The following is an 18,243-nucleotide window of genomic DNA, read 5'->3' on the forward strand; positions in this document are numbered from 1 at the left end:
TTTCCTAGATCCTACGTTGGTCTTGAATGAAGAAGAAATGATAAAATTTGTTAGAGGGGACAGGCTAAATCCACACAACCAGAGCTGGACCAAGGAAAAAAGAATTCTTGCAGTCATTAGCATAAACGGCATTCATTATCGGGCTATTGAGATACTACTCGAGGAGGGAAAGATCAATGTTTATGACTCCAATGTACCTCTCATTGACAATTTTGATCTTTTTCACCTCGTGGAGCCACTGATGGTGCTGTTGCTCATCTTGTTAAGGAAGAGTAAATTGATGAATCACTTGCCAAAGGAAGTGTTAATGAAGAAATCATGGGATTTTGAAGGTAGAAACAGGGGAATGATCCTTTCAAAAGATGATGATGCTAAAGCGAGTGGCTTGCACGCTCTTGCACACATTGAATGTTTGCTGATTGACATAGAAATGGCCGACCCAACAACTTTTCTATGCGACAACGCTGTAGCAAACCTGCAAGAGGTATAGGCTTATGGGGTACTAACTGGACGCTTGAAGCCTGTGTATATAGAAGAGCCTGTGAAATAGAAATTTTTAATTTCAAGTCACCCTTCACTTTATTACATGTATATGTAGTGGAAATAATTTTTTCTAATCAAAGTTGAGTTTGTTTGTAATGCAATAGATTAGATTGTCAACCTGTTGTAAAATATATTTAATCCATTTTGGCAGATAGTATATCTATTGCAATAGGTTGGTCATCTGTTGCATTACGCTGATGTTATTTCTATGAATAATCTAAGAGTCTTAGTCTAATCTGTTGCAATAGTAGGAAGACCTGTTTGATAATTTCAGATGACCTAAATATTAAAACATATGCCTAAATTTTTTTGATATTTTCCAAAAGATACTCTTGAATATCCATGTACTCGAAAACACCAAACCAATAGCAAATACACGCACCACGATGAAAATTTCAGCAATTAGTCTTGAATATCCACGTGCCCAACTAGTAGCAATAACGACAATAGTGTAGTATCTTCTTGCTCAATTTTGTTTCTCTTCAGAAGCCTTGACTTTTTTCAACAAACCCCAGATTACACGTTTTTCTTGTGAAGGGTGTCATTCTTCATACAAATCAAAGTAATCGCATCCACCCAATTTCTATAAAAAAAAGAGAACACAATTACAAAACAATAACAAGTCAATAATTAATAAACTAATTAAATAAAAAATATTACCTTTGAAATCTTACAAGTAAAAAACATACGACCCTAATTTTGTTGAGTCCAAGAAGTCTTCAACAGAGCTTCATGACTGGACTTACAATATCAAAAATCTTTATCACAAAAAATAGTGGAAGATGCGCTCGACATTGTCAAGCTCAATTGGAAAAAATGAAAGAAATAATTTGAAGAATTTGGATAGATAAAAGAAGATAATGATGAATAAGAAGATTTGGAAATTTAGGGTTAAATTTTAGGAGGAAGATGAATATATAAGACAGTGGAGGGAAAAAATGACCGTTGGGGGCCAAGTGACGGCAAGTCAACGAAATGTGTCAGACTAACACTGACACATTTGATGCCTATTTTATTTTACGTGTTTAAAATGAACACTGTATACTTGATGCCTATTTTATTTTTGGTGTTTGAACTGAACACCGTCGATGGGTTGAACCTTTTTTATTTCAATTCAATTCACTTTCACCTTTTTACACATAGTGACAATTTTTTATGTCCAACGAAAGTTGAATTTTTATAATGCAACAGATTCTCCATCCGTTGTAATAGTTATCCTACCTTTTATGACATATAGTTTATCTGTTGTAATAGGTTGGTCATCTGTTGCATTATCTCGATGTTTTCATCTAAAGTCCATCTGTTGTAACAGTGGGAAGACCTATTGGATAAATTTCAACAGATCACCTACCTGTTGCAACATATGTCTAAATCTGTTTGATTTTTCTAATAGATGTGTCGTCTATTGCAATAATTGAATCTAGTATTTCTTTTCAATTAATAATTTCAAATCTAAGGAATAAATAAAATTTATATACAAAATAATATAAATCGAAGCCTTCATAAATTAGCTGAAATAAGTCAACGAATAAATGAAATGTAAAAAAATTGTTATGGTACAGATCTCAACAAATACATCAATAACAATTTAAGTATACTGGCAAGGATTTCTTTGACGGGCTCAAGCTATAAAGATCTACTCAGTATGGACAAGTTGTTCTTTATCTGGTTCTATGGAATTCGGCTTTGTTCACATAGATATTTATTGTCTCTTATGTATGGTTTTTACGCTTTCTGTTCTCCATATTTCCATAAAAAGAGTACCATATTTGCAATGCTATTCAGCAGTAGCTTCTTCTACATCCACCTGGAAAGACAGAATTGGTCAATGCTAATCACGGAGATATAACAAAACGGAAAAGGATAATTCATCTCTTCTAGCAAATCAAACAGGTCTTCCTCCCCTTTTAAATTGTCCCTAATAGATTAGATTTTTGTTGCAATAATAAACCAATTGTTGGGATAAATTTCTACATGAGAAAGACCCTGTGTGATAATTTTCAATGGATGAACCATCTGTTGCAACGTATGAATCATCTGTTGCAGCAGATAGATCATTTCTTGGTACAAATAAAAACGGTACGAAGAGCTGTTTGATTTACTAAAATAGACGAGACATATGTTGCACCAGATAAAGTATCTGGTGGAATAGGTTAATTAACTGTTGCAACAGATGTATATATCTGTTTGATAATTTTCGACAGATGTATCATCTGTTGAAACAAATATGTGTCTGTTAGTTTTGTCAGTTGGAAGTCATATAATATATTCACCTTCTTCAGCTTGTTCTCCTCTTCTTTGGACATTGTATGTTGCTTAGTGCAACACATAGACAGAGGAGTTGTAATTTTGCTTTTTGGATGCTTGATAATGCCCTGGAAATCACTCTCCTTCCCCTCTTAGCCCTAATATCTAATAGAGCGGATGGAAATAAAATCCTCTTTGATGGAATGAGATCCCTCTTAGATGTAAATTCCTTTACAGAAGCAGTTAATACATTAATAACATTAATCACTACATCATGTTTTGCCCTGCAGTCTTGACGTTTGCATGCAGAACATTCGCTGGGAGAGGCAAAATCTGTATAATCAGTATGATCATACTCATATGGTTTGCTTTAAATACTGTAAGAGGAACATAATTAGTACAAACAGCAGCACCACTACCACTACCAACAGATCCCTCACCATTAAGATCATCAACAACAACAAGCCCACCCTCTAAATTTTTTCTTCTTGTAATGGTTGTTGCTCCAAACAATTCCATTTTTATTCTGTCGATGACCTTAGGGTCCGATAAAGTTTGCACAGACCATAAAGTAAGAAAAAATGGCATCTTCAACTCTTGATTGGTCGAAACAAGCGACGGATGCACAATCTAACATAAATCATTACATATATTATAATGATGATTAGATCATTAAAAAATCATTAATTAAAAAAAATTAATTATAATTATACTTACTGCATCCTTCGAGGGGTTGAAGCGATCAAGAAATTTTATATTTTCATAAGTTTTGGCCGAAAATCATCTCAAGATTCTTGGACAGGAAGCTCCTTCCTTGTAGTGCACTTGTTGTCTCAAATAAGGAATGGCTTCAAACGCCCAAGCCTATAAAATAATGACAATAAATCAAAACCATTATTTAGCAAAAATAATGAATGATATCATAATAGAAGAAAGAAACATTTACCATGAAAGCCCATGGGAAGCCATATAAGTTGACTATATTTGGAGCTAACGGAGTTAACAAGTATTTGATAGTTATTTTGAAGCGTTCATACCCCTAAGGATAGCTATTAAACGTCTCAAGATCCTCGTAGAGCTTTATTAAACTGAGGCTTATGTTGTTGTTAACGTCTCTTGCCTAAAAAATATTATGTGTAAATCAAACCAAGCACAATGACTGTTTGTGCTTCTTTGAAAGCCCTTTACCTTTCAACGCTTCTATCAAATTTTTGTTTTTGAAGCTTGGACCAAAAATAGACACAAGGTCATCATGATCACACAACTTGCCTTTTCCTTTTCTAGGTGTGCGGGGTATCTTTTTTTGGGGTTAGAATAGGTATTACTTGTGAAGGAGGAGAATATGTTAGTCCAGTAACTATGGCAAACTCCTTCCAACCAAAACAAATAGGCATGCCACAGTAATTTATCCATACTTCATCCATCTTATCTTTGCTTTCATACATAAACCTACGCTTGAGAAGTTCATATACCATTTTTATTTGGAAACGAGCATTACTGTCCTCCAGCAAATCAAGATATTTTCCAAAGTAGATGTCCCTGAAATAAGCATCCAATTTTTGTTCTCAAAGTATTTTTCTGAAGGCGTCAAAAGATTTTCCCATGGCTGACTTAACCATGAAATCACCCGTTAAATCTGTGGCACTATCGCACTGTATTCTTAAAGGATAAAATCAATGCTGAAGGTTTTAACCATCTCTTCAGTGGAAGGGCTATTAGCATTTGCATTATCTCTGTTAAAACATTCTTCCTCCACGTGTTCCTTATGTTCTGCTCCCGATTGAGATAATGCTTGTAAAGCAAGCTCATAGAGTGGTGCATGTAGCCTAGCTGCTTCACTTGTTGCTTTACTTGGACTTGATTTGGTTTCTGTTCTTTTGGGAACCATATTATCTAAAATTAACAAGAACATAAAATAATATATTATTGTTGATTAATGCATCGTTAAAAAAGGATAACAGTAAATCAAACAAGCAAAACAGTAAAATAACAGTTGCAATAGATCACCGATCTATTACACCAGGTAGTATATCTATTATAGCATATAACCAAATTGTTGCATCGAATGAGTAATCTGCTGCAATAATACAAAACATATCACTCATCTTTTAAGACAGATGAATGGTCTGTTCAACAGACCACACAACTGTGGTGACATCATCAGTTATAATATATGAGTGATTTGTTGGAATAGTTAAACAATCCATAGTAATGGCTGAGTAATCTATTGCGACAATATAAAACATATTACTCAACTGTTGAGACAGATGAATGGTTTGTGCAATAGATCACATATCTGTTGCAATATATGATTGATTTGTTAGAGCATTTAACTAACCTGCAGTAACGGCTGAGTAATCTGTTGGATAATACAAAATATATCAATCATCTATTGAGAAAGATGAATGGTCTGTGCAATAGGTCACACATCTATTGCAACACATAAGTGATCTATAGATGAATGGTCTGTGCAATAGGTCACACATCTATTACAACACATAAGTGATCTATTAGAACAGTTATCAATAGTCAATATTGTTTAGATTTCTTCCAACATAGGGTCATCTATTGCAGCAGATGCATGATTAGTTGGAAAAATCAAGTCTTGGACATTTCCATTAGGAAGAGTTGATGGGATTTTATTCAACAGGAAGTTCATCTGTTGCATCAGATCATTAATCTGATGGTTTTTCCATTGCACCAGATGGTTAATTGGTTGCATCAATTTTTTTATCTGATGCTTAATCTACTGTAATATATGGTAAAGCTTTTGCATCAGATAGTTAATCTGTTGCATCAGATTATTAATCTTTTGCATCAGAATTGTAATCTGATGGTTCCTCTGGTGCATTAAATGGTTGATCTATTGTATCATATGATAAATACGTTGCATCAGATGGTTAATATGTTACACCAGATTGGTAATCTGTCAGAGGAAACAAAAAATAGTAGCATGATTTTGTTCAACAAAAAATAGCAATTTCAACATTTTTACCAAGAACAAGAACAGAACAAATAAAACTAACTTGTCATTTTGTTTTAATAAACACAAACAATAAAAATCAAACTTCAAAAAAATGCAACAAACAACAAAATATCATAATCCACTTCGAAAAGAGAAGAGAAGAAATACAAGAAATTAGGGTTTTATTCAGACCGCATTTCAAATTAGTGCAACAAATATTGAAATTGCTAACCAATACTAAAGAGAGGTTGGCTCAAGTTCCTCGTTTTATTCAAAATTAAAAAGACCATAAATTTTTACCTGTGAAAGAAGAAAAGGAACAATGAAGAATTCAAAGTTGTTGTGGCCGGAGAGCAAGGCTGTCACGTCGATTGAAGGTTAAAGTCGAAAATGAACTCGTAGCCCAACAATTTGTAGTCGGATGTTGAAGTCGCCAAGGATTGAAATGAGAAATTCGCAGAACAGTTGGTTGGGATAAATTTGAGAGAAGCTATCGAGAGAGGGATGAGAGACGGGTTGATTGAATTGAAAAGGGGAACTTGAAGCCCAACTATTTGTTGTCGAAGGTAGAATTCGCCAGGGGTTGAAGGGAGAAAAGAAGGGAACTCTAAGCCAAACTATTTGTCACCGGAGGTAGATGTCGTCGGTGGTTGAAGGGAGAAATTTTTCAAAACTGTTGGTTGGGAGAGAGTTGAGAGAAGCTGTCGAGAGAGAGGAGAGAGTGGTTGATTTGGATTGAAGAGGGGTGTGGGTTGGGTTGATTTGTATTTTTGAAAATATTAAAATTTTTTGAAAATATTAATCAAGTCCACAATTAACTTAATCAAGTTTTCTAATGATGCTTTGTAATACCTCGGCAAATTTTTCGTTGAAATTTTGTGCGTAAACGTGTTGGGTTCTATCTTCTAGAAGGAATTATAAATTTTCCGTATGGAATGTATTATATTAAGATCCCCCATTGCGTAGATTATTGAATAATCTTTCCAACGATATGTTGATCATCCAAAACGGACACCCGAGTGACGAGTTTTGAACATTCCGATCGAACCGTGAATAGTAGTGAACAGTAAAACATGCAGGAAAAAGTGCTTAGGCCTGGCGTATTTTTGCTCCAACATTAAATGATCATAATAATTTGGGTGATCTACTATATATCAACGGAAAGATCTGCGAGTCCTCTTTCCAATGAAATTGGTTGTATCCAATTTGTCTATAGGAGCAAGAAGTTATGGTCCATCTACTTCAGCCTATCAAAAGCGAATTTCTGGGTCAACTTCAAACGATCATAAATCCTCGTACACAATGATCTGGGTGAGATACTATATATAAACGAAAATATATGAGAGTCCTCTTTCTAATGAAATTAGTTTCATCCAATTTGCATATCGGAGTAAAACGTTATGGTTGATCTACTTCAAACTATAAAACAGTCCACCAAAGGACATATTCGATAATTATTTGATTTTTAGGGGCGTTTTGTCATTCCCCCTCACCAAAAATCCATCCAAACCCTATATTAAAGCCTATTAAAAGTATTATATGTTATATTTCATCAAATTCCCTCAAAAAGAAATCCCTAAGATCCTACATCCAACTTCAAGAACCTCCAAAGTTTACCATTCATTCTGTAAATTTATTCAAAATTCCACGTTCCTTGTTCAAGAACTCCAAGAACCATCATTCAAAGGTACGATTAACATCTCAAAAATGAGTATCGATCTAAAGTTCATCATTCAAGGTATGTGAGGTTTTTCAACAAGAACTCTCTTTCGTTCTTGTGCCCAAAAGTAATTTTCTTTACAAAGGCATGATTTTTATTTGATTTTTACGAATTTGAAGCATGAACCCATATCTTATGATGATTATTATAAAATCTTGATGTTTATGATTTTGAAAGATGAATTTACATATGTGGAGTTATAAAGCATGAATCTTGAACGATATTTATCATGATTTTGATATTTGGGTCGTAAATCCCCATTGGAAATTGTGTTTTTTTGAGAAAGTGTGTTATAAGAACATTGATGTTGAATATTTGAGATATTTTGAATGATTTGACCTTTTGGTCTTAATGGAGTTGTTTTGAACTCGAGTGTGAAAGAAATCCACAATGTGGTTGATTTTGATAGATGGGAAGCATGATGGCTCCCGGTGTATATTTATATATTACTGAAATTGTTTTATTATGGATTGTCTTTGAAATGATCTGAGCTATGTCCGGGAGAAATCTTTAGCACCGAGTGGGAGGTATAAAGCGACCTTACTTCCCTAGAACTACGTGCCTCCGTAGGAGTGAGCCTGAGGCTAATTTATATAGTGGTTATTAGTTTGGGTGGATTCGATATCGATAGTCCTACTCCGATGGCAAGGATAGGACGACTCTCCCCAATGTGGGTTGTACGTTGGACTCTATGTAGCTCACATGGTTTATGCCGGTTATAGGATCTCCCAGTGTGTGTGTTTCCTTGTGTCTATGGTGAGTGGAGAAGTGCTTTGAAAATGGAATTGTGAAAGTTATTCTTTCAAAAGATTTAAATGATATTTACATTATGAGGATTGATATTCTTGATTAACTGAAAGTGATTGACAAATTATATGATGAGTCACATGTGTTATTATACTTATTTCATCCTCTCATGATTATGATGATTTTCTTCGGGCTATGTGAGTCTTTCATACATCCTGCATATTTCTTATAAATATTTATCATGATGATGTTTATACAACTGCATACACCCCTATATACTCGGTTTCTTTCCATGGTACTGACCCACATCTTCGGATATGGGCTGCATTTTCTCGGAATGTAGGTTCAAGCGCTCAGTTCCAGGTTCGACAGTGATTCTTCGGGCATGCTATTCTACATCCTCTGTTGTGGTGAGTCCTCATGCTCCGAGGATGTGATGTCTGATTTTGGTTTCACAGAATTGTTTACATTTGATAACTGAGTATGAGTTAGTTGGGGCATGTCTCAATGGCCGCTGGTTTTATTGATTCTCTAAGAGGCTTGTCAGACTAGTATAGATGTTGAGAGTTGACTAATTTGTCGTATTTTGTTATCTTCCTGAAATTCTTTTATTCTTGGATGATGATTACTCTTTTGATATTTGAGGGTTATTTATGAAAATCCCGTTGATTTGTGTTGAACTGAATGAAAATGGCTCAAAGGGTTAGCTTGGGGTTACTCTTAGCCTCAATCACCGTGTGACGCTCCGGGACCCATTTTTCGGGGCGTTACATGCTTGACCCTATCTGTTGGTCAATGTCACCAATCCTTTATTCAAGACTTAAAAGACAACTTTCCTTCAATTTTCTCTAGTAAGTCCAATAAATTTGACATTTTTGAGGTATCTAAAAGAACTTTATACCTTTGAGATTCCTAAGAATTTTCCATCAAAGGAAATTAGCAAGTTCGGATGAAATTCCTAGATGAAAGGTGGCTCCGCACCTGTTCAAAAGATTTTTCTATTTTATTAAATATTTATATCAAATAAAAAATAAGGCAAACAAATTAAAACGGAGGTAATAATATATATATATATATATATATATAAAGTAAAAATATAATACAATACACCAAACAAGTTGTCCTAATATAGTTATATTGGAAATGATTCTTATAGCTATATATAGATGAATCAATCCATTGAAGTATTGCAAATATTACTATAATAAACCAAAAGAAGAAAGAAAAATACACACACACTAAGCTTTCTTCAATCATGGTTAAAGAAACAAATGGAGTAGCAAGAACAAGTGATGAAGTTATAAAAATCTGAGAAATTCATGAAGCACAAGCAAATATGTGGAAATTTGTGTTTGGTTTTACAGAAATAGCTATAATTAAATGTGCAATTGAATTAGGAATTGCTGATTTCGTGGAAAAAAAATAATAATCAAGAACTTATTGGCCTAAATCAACTTTCTATTGCACTTGGTCGTTGTTGTTCTTCCCTCTATCGTATCCAAGGGTATGATAAATAATAAGTTTGTAATTCCTTATTTTCGCTGTCTCAATTTATGTGACGGTGTTTAGCAGGTATAGACACTGGTGGAAAGGTATGATTAATAAGTTTGTGATTTCTTACTCCCTCAGTTAGTGGCGGACCTAGGATTTAGGGGTCGTTAGTGCTCGTAAGGTTCCAACACACATATTGACATCAAAAGTTTTAAGGTCCCGCCTGAAAATCAAAGCACCCAGCTATGTTCTTGATTTTCTTAGTTTTTTCGAAGATTATACTATTTTTTTTATAATTCTTTTATATAATTATACCTTATTTGCATCGGATTAAATGGGTGTAGAAGCACGAAAAAAAATGTATATATGTCCGCCATTGCATTCTATCTCTGTTTATGTGATGGTGTTTAGCAAGTATAGACAGTAGTGGAGTTAGGATTTCCACTAAGGGGGTTTAGAAATAAACATACGAACAAATTGAAGGAGTTTCAACAAGCTATATGTACAAAAATATAATTTTAATATGTAAAAATAGTATAATTTTCTACTAAAGGGTGTTTGGATGAAAATAGATATTTAAACTTTATAGTCTAAATAAGTAATAAATATATTAGTGTGGCCTCGAAAGGGTTGTATTCATCCATGCATAATTAACTGGTGGTTTCAGTTTCGAGTTCCGAATATGGGGTTCTCGTTGATAGAAAATGTTTTACTCCTCAGTGCAGAACTTTCTAGCATGAATCTTGATTTAATCCCAACGGAGGTACTGACATTAGGAGGGAAAAAATTATCGATAAAATGAGAAGTTTAAAGTTACATTACCTCTAAATAAAGATATGTTGAATTCTTTTTGAGACAGACTAAAAAAAGTATAATACATAAAGACAAAGAGAAACTAGTAAAAATGATATACAGTCAAATCTCTCTATAACCCATTGTTTGTTTGGATCTTTGTGGCTACTGTAGCGAAATGATGTAATAGAGAATATATGATGTTACATAATATGAAACATTTCCGTTGTTATAAATGATAACTGTTAAAGAGAGATATGATTGTATATATCTTTGTCCTACAAATACGAATGTTAATGATACGTATATACCAATTTTTTTCATAGGTTCTTGATCAACTGCGAAATATTCAAGGAATCATCAACAAAAAATGGCGAAATTGGCTATGTTCAAACTCCCCTTTCCCGCCTTCTTATTAAAGAAAGCGAGAATAGCATGGCTGCTTTCTTGTTATTCAAAAGCAGCCCTGTAATGCTAGCATCGTGGCACAATCTTAGCGCGCGTATATCATCAAAGGACAATAGTACACTTTCTTTTGACGCAACACATGGTGAGGATGTATGGAACCACGTGGAAGCTGACCCTGGACATAGTTACCTCATAAATAGCACGATGGTATGCGATGCTAGGGTAGCCGTATCACTGATTATAAGCAATTGTCCTGAGATATTTAAAGGGGTGAATACTATGGTTGATGTTGGTGGTGGTGATGGAACACCATTAAGATTATTAATAGAGGCATTTCCATGGATTAACGGGATTAATTATGATCTACCTCATGTTGCTTCTGTTGCTCCTCATGCTAATGGTGTTCTACATATTGGAAGTGGCATGTTAACTATCTTCCTAAAGTTGATGTTGTTTTCCTCATGGTAAGTAGATATTTTATATATAGTAGTCCATTTAAAGCTCTCGCTATGCATGGGGTTCAGGGTAAGGCTGAATCACATGCATCTAAAGTAAGGTTGTGTACAATAAAATTTTATTGTTCGATCTTTCCTTCGATCCTAGACATATTGAAGTTTTAGTGCACCAGCCTACTCTTTAGTCAGTTTGATCATGAAAATTATAATTTTCTGAAGTTGGAGTTGGTGTTATGTTAGGCCATGATTATAAATTAGAATTGTTTTTGAAATTTTGTTTGAGAAATAGAAGTGGAAAAAAATAAAAATAAATTATAGTTGTTTTTACTTTTTCAAATATAATTTCCACTAAAGTGAAATAATTCTTATGGTCAAGCACTATTATTTTTACTTTTTTCACTAAAGTAAAATAATTTTTAAAAAAAATGAAAAAAAAATTGAAGGTCAAAGTTTACTTAATAAATTGAACTTGTTTTAAAATATTTGATATTTTAATTAAGATCGGAGTTAATTTATTGGATAGTTATTCATGTTATAAAAGTGACTTAGTAATTTAAAGTTATTTTTGTTTGTTTATGCTAATAAATTCATCCACGATTTTTCCATTATTTGCCACAAAATGATTCCTACATGAAAAACAACTAGCAATTAACATGAATGGACCCCTTTAAGATATATTTCATATTATTTTTTTGTTAATCTTTTATTACTAAAAAGTGACATTTCATCGGAAAATAACTCCTCCTTAAGGGATTTCTAATGAAAAGTATGATGGAAAACATATATATACTAGGTTCCGAACGCCTGTGTCAGCACGGGCCCAATATATGTTTTTTTTTATCTTAATTTATGTGACATAAATAAAATTATATAATTAATTATATTTTTAATATGTTTTAAAAATTTTTAAGCTGTTAGCTATTGTAATCAATAATACATTTTAAGTGGGTCTCATATAAGATGTCAAATTAATTTAAAATATCAAGAGTTAATTGTCATTTTATATTTATTTTACCTTTTTAAATTTAAAATTATTAATTTTTTAGTACTTAGATGACTTATAATAATTACTCAGGGGTGATATAGTAAAATTACGGTTGAAGCAGCTGAAGTAGACATGTCATAAATATTTGTTTTCCTTTTTTAAAAATTAAATTTTATTAATTTTTTTAATATGTAAATGTCATATAATAGTTAATAGGCAAAATTCACAAATAGCATACTTAAGACCATAATTATTTGTTTCATAGCAACACTTTATAATTACTTAGTGTAGCAACTTGTATTTTGTATTTTTAGAAATTGTTGCTATAAAAATACATATACAACTAATTTTATTATCCTTAATTAATTGAAAGTGGTTGAGATAAATATGGTATAATTACCCATTAATTAAATGTATAGATTTTTTCCATTAAAACCTCTTAAATAACATGATTTCCGTTGAATGGTAACAACACTAAGCAAAATTCAAATTTCAGTTTTTTTTCATTAACGTGTTCATCCAAAAAAAAAATAGCAAAATCAAATTAAGCTGAACCTTTTTTGGTACAATTTGTTCGAATTCAATCGTGACTTTGAAATTCAACCATTATTGTTGTTGAATCAAATTCGAATGAAATTTATTCTATTCAGTTTCTTCGAATTCAACATCAGTTTCAAAACGAAGCAATAGTGTTGTTGAATCAAATTCAATTGTAGATTCTTCAGTTCAATTTATTTGAATTCAACAATTGGTTGTAAATTCAACCATTATTGTTGTTGAAGCTACTTAATCAGTATTGTTTTTCAGTTCAAAATTCTTTTGCAACCATTATTGATGCTCTGTTTAATTTTTTTGTTGTCGTCGTAAATTTGTTTTTGAATATTTTGTAAACAAATTTCAAGTTAAAAGCAATCAAGTAGTAAATTCATCTGATAGGACAAAAAAGTTATCAAAATTGATTTTATATATTGCTCAAATTTAATTTTTTAGAGGTCTAATTCTCGAAATTTAGAACTATTTTTGTAATTTCGATAATTTCGATTATGTATATTTTAGTTGTGTTCGATTATGGAGTTTAATAGCTTTGTCTATAATTAACATAGAAAAAAAAAATTTATTATTATATTTTCTGCTGGGAATTTTGATTGTGTTTGTATTTTAAGTTTAACAAATTTGTTGCAATTGTATTTTCTATTGGAAATTTAAATTGTGTTTGTATATTATGTTTAACAAATTTATTGCAATTGTGTTTTAAGTTTAACATTAATTACTGCATATTGGTATGAAATGTATATGTTGTTGTATGTATAAATATCTATGCACGTATGTGCTTAAAAAATTATTTAGTTAGTCAATGTTCTCTGTTATGCATAAAAATATATATGCCGTAAATAATATGTAGTAATCAATGCTCATTGTTAAATACATATGCAGTAATCTCTATTATTAAACAAAAAACATCTGCAGTATATTTGTGGGATTTGTTGGTATTAAATTTGTTATTGTATTTATAAGTACAAATATGCAGTAAGCATCAAAAATACATATGTTGTTAGCAATTGTGTATTTGTATTTTATAGCCGTGTTTTCAAAACTATAAATATACATTTTGCATTGTTTTGTAGCATATACATTTACATATTTGTGTTTGTCCTTTTATAATTTAAATTTTTAAAAATATTCTTAGGTTGTACCAGCCACAGAGTAGGTGTACACAATGCATGACAAAGCAAAGAATTTCATTATTTGTCTCAAGAAAAAAAATGCTCATGTAACTCATTTCAATTGGATGAGATACCATGTGGACATGCTTGTGCGGTCTTGGATAGAAAGAATCTCCTCAAGGGGCAGTATTATTATGATCTGTATAAGCCAAAAACAGCCTTGAAAATGTATAATGTTCCAATCTATCCTTTACCATACAAAGATGACTGGATAATTTTATATAGCATACTTGGTAAAACGGTACTGCCTCCGACGTACAAACAACCTCCTGGAAGACCTGTAAAGAAGGATCGTGGAAAATCGGGAAGGGATATGTTTGGAAAGAAGAACATCAACTCATGCAGTGGTTATGGGTCTACGGGTCACAATAGATGTTAATGTAGGAAATATCGTAAATGATACATTTGTTCTTTTGTATTCTATCTTTATAATTTCTTTTACTCTTTTCATAATAATGAACACTTTTGTTAAATTTATTTTGGGACATTTATCTACCATTTGCTATAATCCTTTATAAATGACTATTAGGAATGCATAACTGTATTACTAAATTTGAAAGACAAAAATCATATGCTTTTGTTGTGAAAATACATATGTTTTAGTGTATATGTATTTCAAATATGGTGAGCTATATATATTTGTTATATGAAATGCATATGCATTTTACATAATTATTTACAAAAGATGTGTATTCAAAACTACATTTGTCAAGAATATATTTGTCAAAATGTATTTGTTAAACTATAGACTATAACAACACGTAGTAATCTATATAGTGTATTAACAAGTAGTAAAATACATATATGAAGCAGATTATGTATTTGATATTACATGATAATACAGTAAAATAGATATATAAATTAACATATGTATTTGAAATCAAATGAATAAAGAGTAAAATACATATGCTATTAACTGCATATATATATATATATATATATATATATATATTGCAACTCTGCATAGTGTATATGCATTTTTAAATTTAATCTGAACAGTGTACCAAATCATATTGAACACTGAAACAAAACACATACTAGAAACTTATAGAAAATATATTCAACATAAAAGATTAAAATGAATAACTTACATTCACTTCACATTTAGTAACGACTTTGATTCACTTCAAAATATAAAATATGTTTTTTAAAATTAATATCAACATCCAATTAAATCTTGTCACTGCACAATGTAATAAAATTTTCAACCATCAGATTTCAAATACTTCTGTGACACTTGTTATCTTGTTTTCCCTAACAGGCCTCAATGGTGCTTCATCGTCACTTTGAGCGTTCATAAATTTTTGTTGGTGGTGGATCCTGAAAATCATCATCTAAATCAACTGAATGTTCAACATCAACTCCATCCTGCTCTGGTATATCAAACATTGACATTTCCCTTTGAGTTGACTTAATGTTCTTAAATACAACCTAGGAATTTAGAAAAAATATGTTAAAATATCTGTTAAACAATTGTAATACCAATGTATATATGTAGACTATAAAATACATATCTCGTCAACAATAAAGTCGTACCTATTATCGATACAAAAACAAATACGTCCATAACCACAAATGTATTTGTATATTTCAACATTCCAATATACTGAAAATACATATCAATTATAACAAAAATAAATATATTCAAATACCTCTTTGTGAGTAGTTCATATATAAATGTATTTTTTCATACATACAAATTAGCAAATTCATTTAACATACAAATGCAACTAAACATAGCAGCTTTACAAAATACAAATAAATACATGTTAACCCAAAATATATATTTCACCTATCATCTTCAGAAATTAGCTTTACTGAAATTCCTAAATACATATCAACTGATTAGTAAATACATATTAACTTCACAAAATAATTCATATTAACCAAATTGATAATGGCTTTACTGAAATCCCTAAATACATAACAGTAAATAAAAATACATATACAATAAAAAATACCTCTTCCTCCATGTCTTCTTCAGATTTATTAGCAGAAGAGTTCTCAACATCGTCATCCATATTGCTTGACTCTGCAATTTCCTTTTCTTTTTCTTTTTTTTTCTTCTCATATTTTTTTGTCTTTTGGAGAAGGAATTTTTTTCAACCGATTTTTTCCAAAATATCAGTCATCTTCGAAAAAAATCAACCAACAACAACAACAAATCAACCCAAAATCATCTACAATAGCCATTCAACTTCGATTATCCTCCATTAATCGCAACAACACAAAACCTAGTTCCAATTCTCATTCCAAAATTTAATTTTTTTCAACTATATCAACTCATAAAACATCAAATTTCACTGAAAAACAAATAAAATAAAATTCAGCAAATCCGATCACTTTGATTCTCCGTTAACAGCTACAAAAATCAAAACCTTAAAGATGAAGTGGAGAAATTGTTTACAGTACAAAATTCAAAAAAAAAATATTGAGAAATTGATAACATGCAATAACTGAATTAGTTAGTTACCTGAAATTATGAAACGATATCCTTATCAGACCGTGCAAAAGGTGTTAAGAATAAAAAAAATTTGAAAGAGAAATTCTGAGAAAATCATGAAAAATGGTAAAGTAAAAAAGCAATTGAGGGAAAGAGTAAGATTTTAAGTGTGAATAGTGGAACCTTAAACACGGTAACTTCTGAGAGGCAGTAAGTGTGGTCCCCCACTTAAAATAATGCTAGGTTTGCTAAATAAGGTAATTTCATTAAAGTGTTGCTATTTTTTATAATTTAAGTGTTAAGTATGCTACTCCCCTGTAGTTTTTCCATAATAAATTAGGAATGATATTTTAAGTGGACCTCATTTGATGTCAAATTAATTTAAAACATCAAGAGTCAATTTATCATTTTATATTTTTTTTATTAAATATTATTAGTTTTTTAATACTGAGATGACCTATAATAATTACTTAGAATTGATATAGTAAAATTACAGTTGAAATAGTTGAAGCAGATATGGTATAATCTGTTTTATTTTTTTTAAAATTGAATTTTATCAATCTTTTAATACGTAAATGTCATATAATAATTAATTAGGGGTGATATAGTAAAATCATGAAACAAGCAGGCAGCTGAAAGCAGGCATGTCGACCGCCAGCTGTCTGCTTCCAGCCACCCCACTCATGCTTATATATATGTTTGTATGTATGTTGAATATATTGTATTAGTGGGATATTACCTCAGATTGTATTAACTTTCCACTAGTTTAAAAACATGTATTTCTTACGAAAGTCTTCCAGTTAAGAAATTTTAAATGAAAATTCTGACATAAATGTTTTTGACAAGCTAATTTTCGATGAATTTTTATCAAAAATCTACTTATTTTTATTACTGTTATTAATTTCCATAACCTCATGTATATTATTGTATATGATATATTAGTAGGTTTTGCATGATTGGGAGATGCAGAATGCATACAAATATTAACAAAGTATAGAGAAGAAGTTCCAAAAGACAAAGAAAAAGTGATGATAGTGGAAGCAATAATTGGTGAAAAAAGAAGAAAATATTATTAGAGGATCAAATAATGAGATGCTCAAAGATGTTGGTTTAATGTTGAATATGGTGATGATAGCCCACACAAGCAATGGAAAAGAAAGAACATCAAAAGAATGGGCTTATGTTCTGAGTGCGGCTGGATTTAGTAGACACACTATTAGTCACATTAAGGTTGTTCAATCTATTATTCAAGCTTATCCTTCTTAATTTTTATCATGTGTTCAAAGGCAAATAATTCAAAATTTAGACTTTATTGGGATCATTAATAAGATTCTTAAAATTGGATCCTATTGTTTTTTGAAAATTATGAATTCGAACGTATTAGTTGTTGTTGTTTTAGTAAATTTATTTTTCATATCAAACGTACTAGATTCAAATAAATTTATATTATGTTTTGAATGTTGCTAGATTTGGTAGAATAACTATTAGTCACATTAATGTTGTTCAATCTGTTATTCAAACTTATCCTTCTTGATTTCTATTCTATGTTTAAAGGCTGATTCAGAATATAGACTTTGTTGGTTTATTAATAAGATTATTAGAACTGGATCCAGTAATTTTTTAAAACTATAAATTAAAATGTATTATTCGTTGCAGTTTTAGTAAATTTACATTTCATATCGAATGAACTAGATTCAGATGAATTCATACTATGTTTTGAATG

General features: G+C 31.2%; 1 pseudogene; it reads left to right on the top strand.

The window, feature by feature from the left end:
* Positions 1-9,477: 9,477 nt before the first annotated feature.
* Positions 9,478-17,786, top strand: LOC107841691 (annotated as a pseudogene).
* The last annotated feature ends 457 nt before the right edge of the window (positions 17,787-18,243 follow it).

Source organism: Capsicum annuum, unplaced genomic scaffold (assembly GCF_002878395.1).
Source record: "Capsicum annuum cultivar UCD-10X-F1 unplaced genomic scaffold, UCD10Xv1.1 ctg4452, whole genome shotgun sequence".
Lineage (NCBI taxonomy): Eukaryota > Viridiplantae > Streptophyta > Magnoliopsida > Solanales > Solanaceae > Capsicum > Capsicum annuum.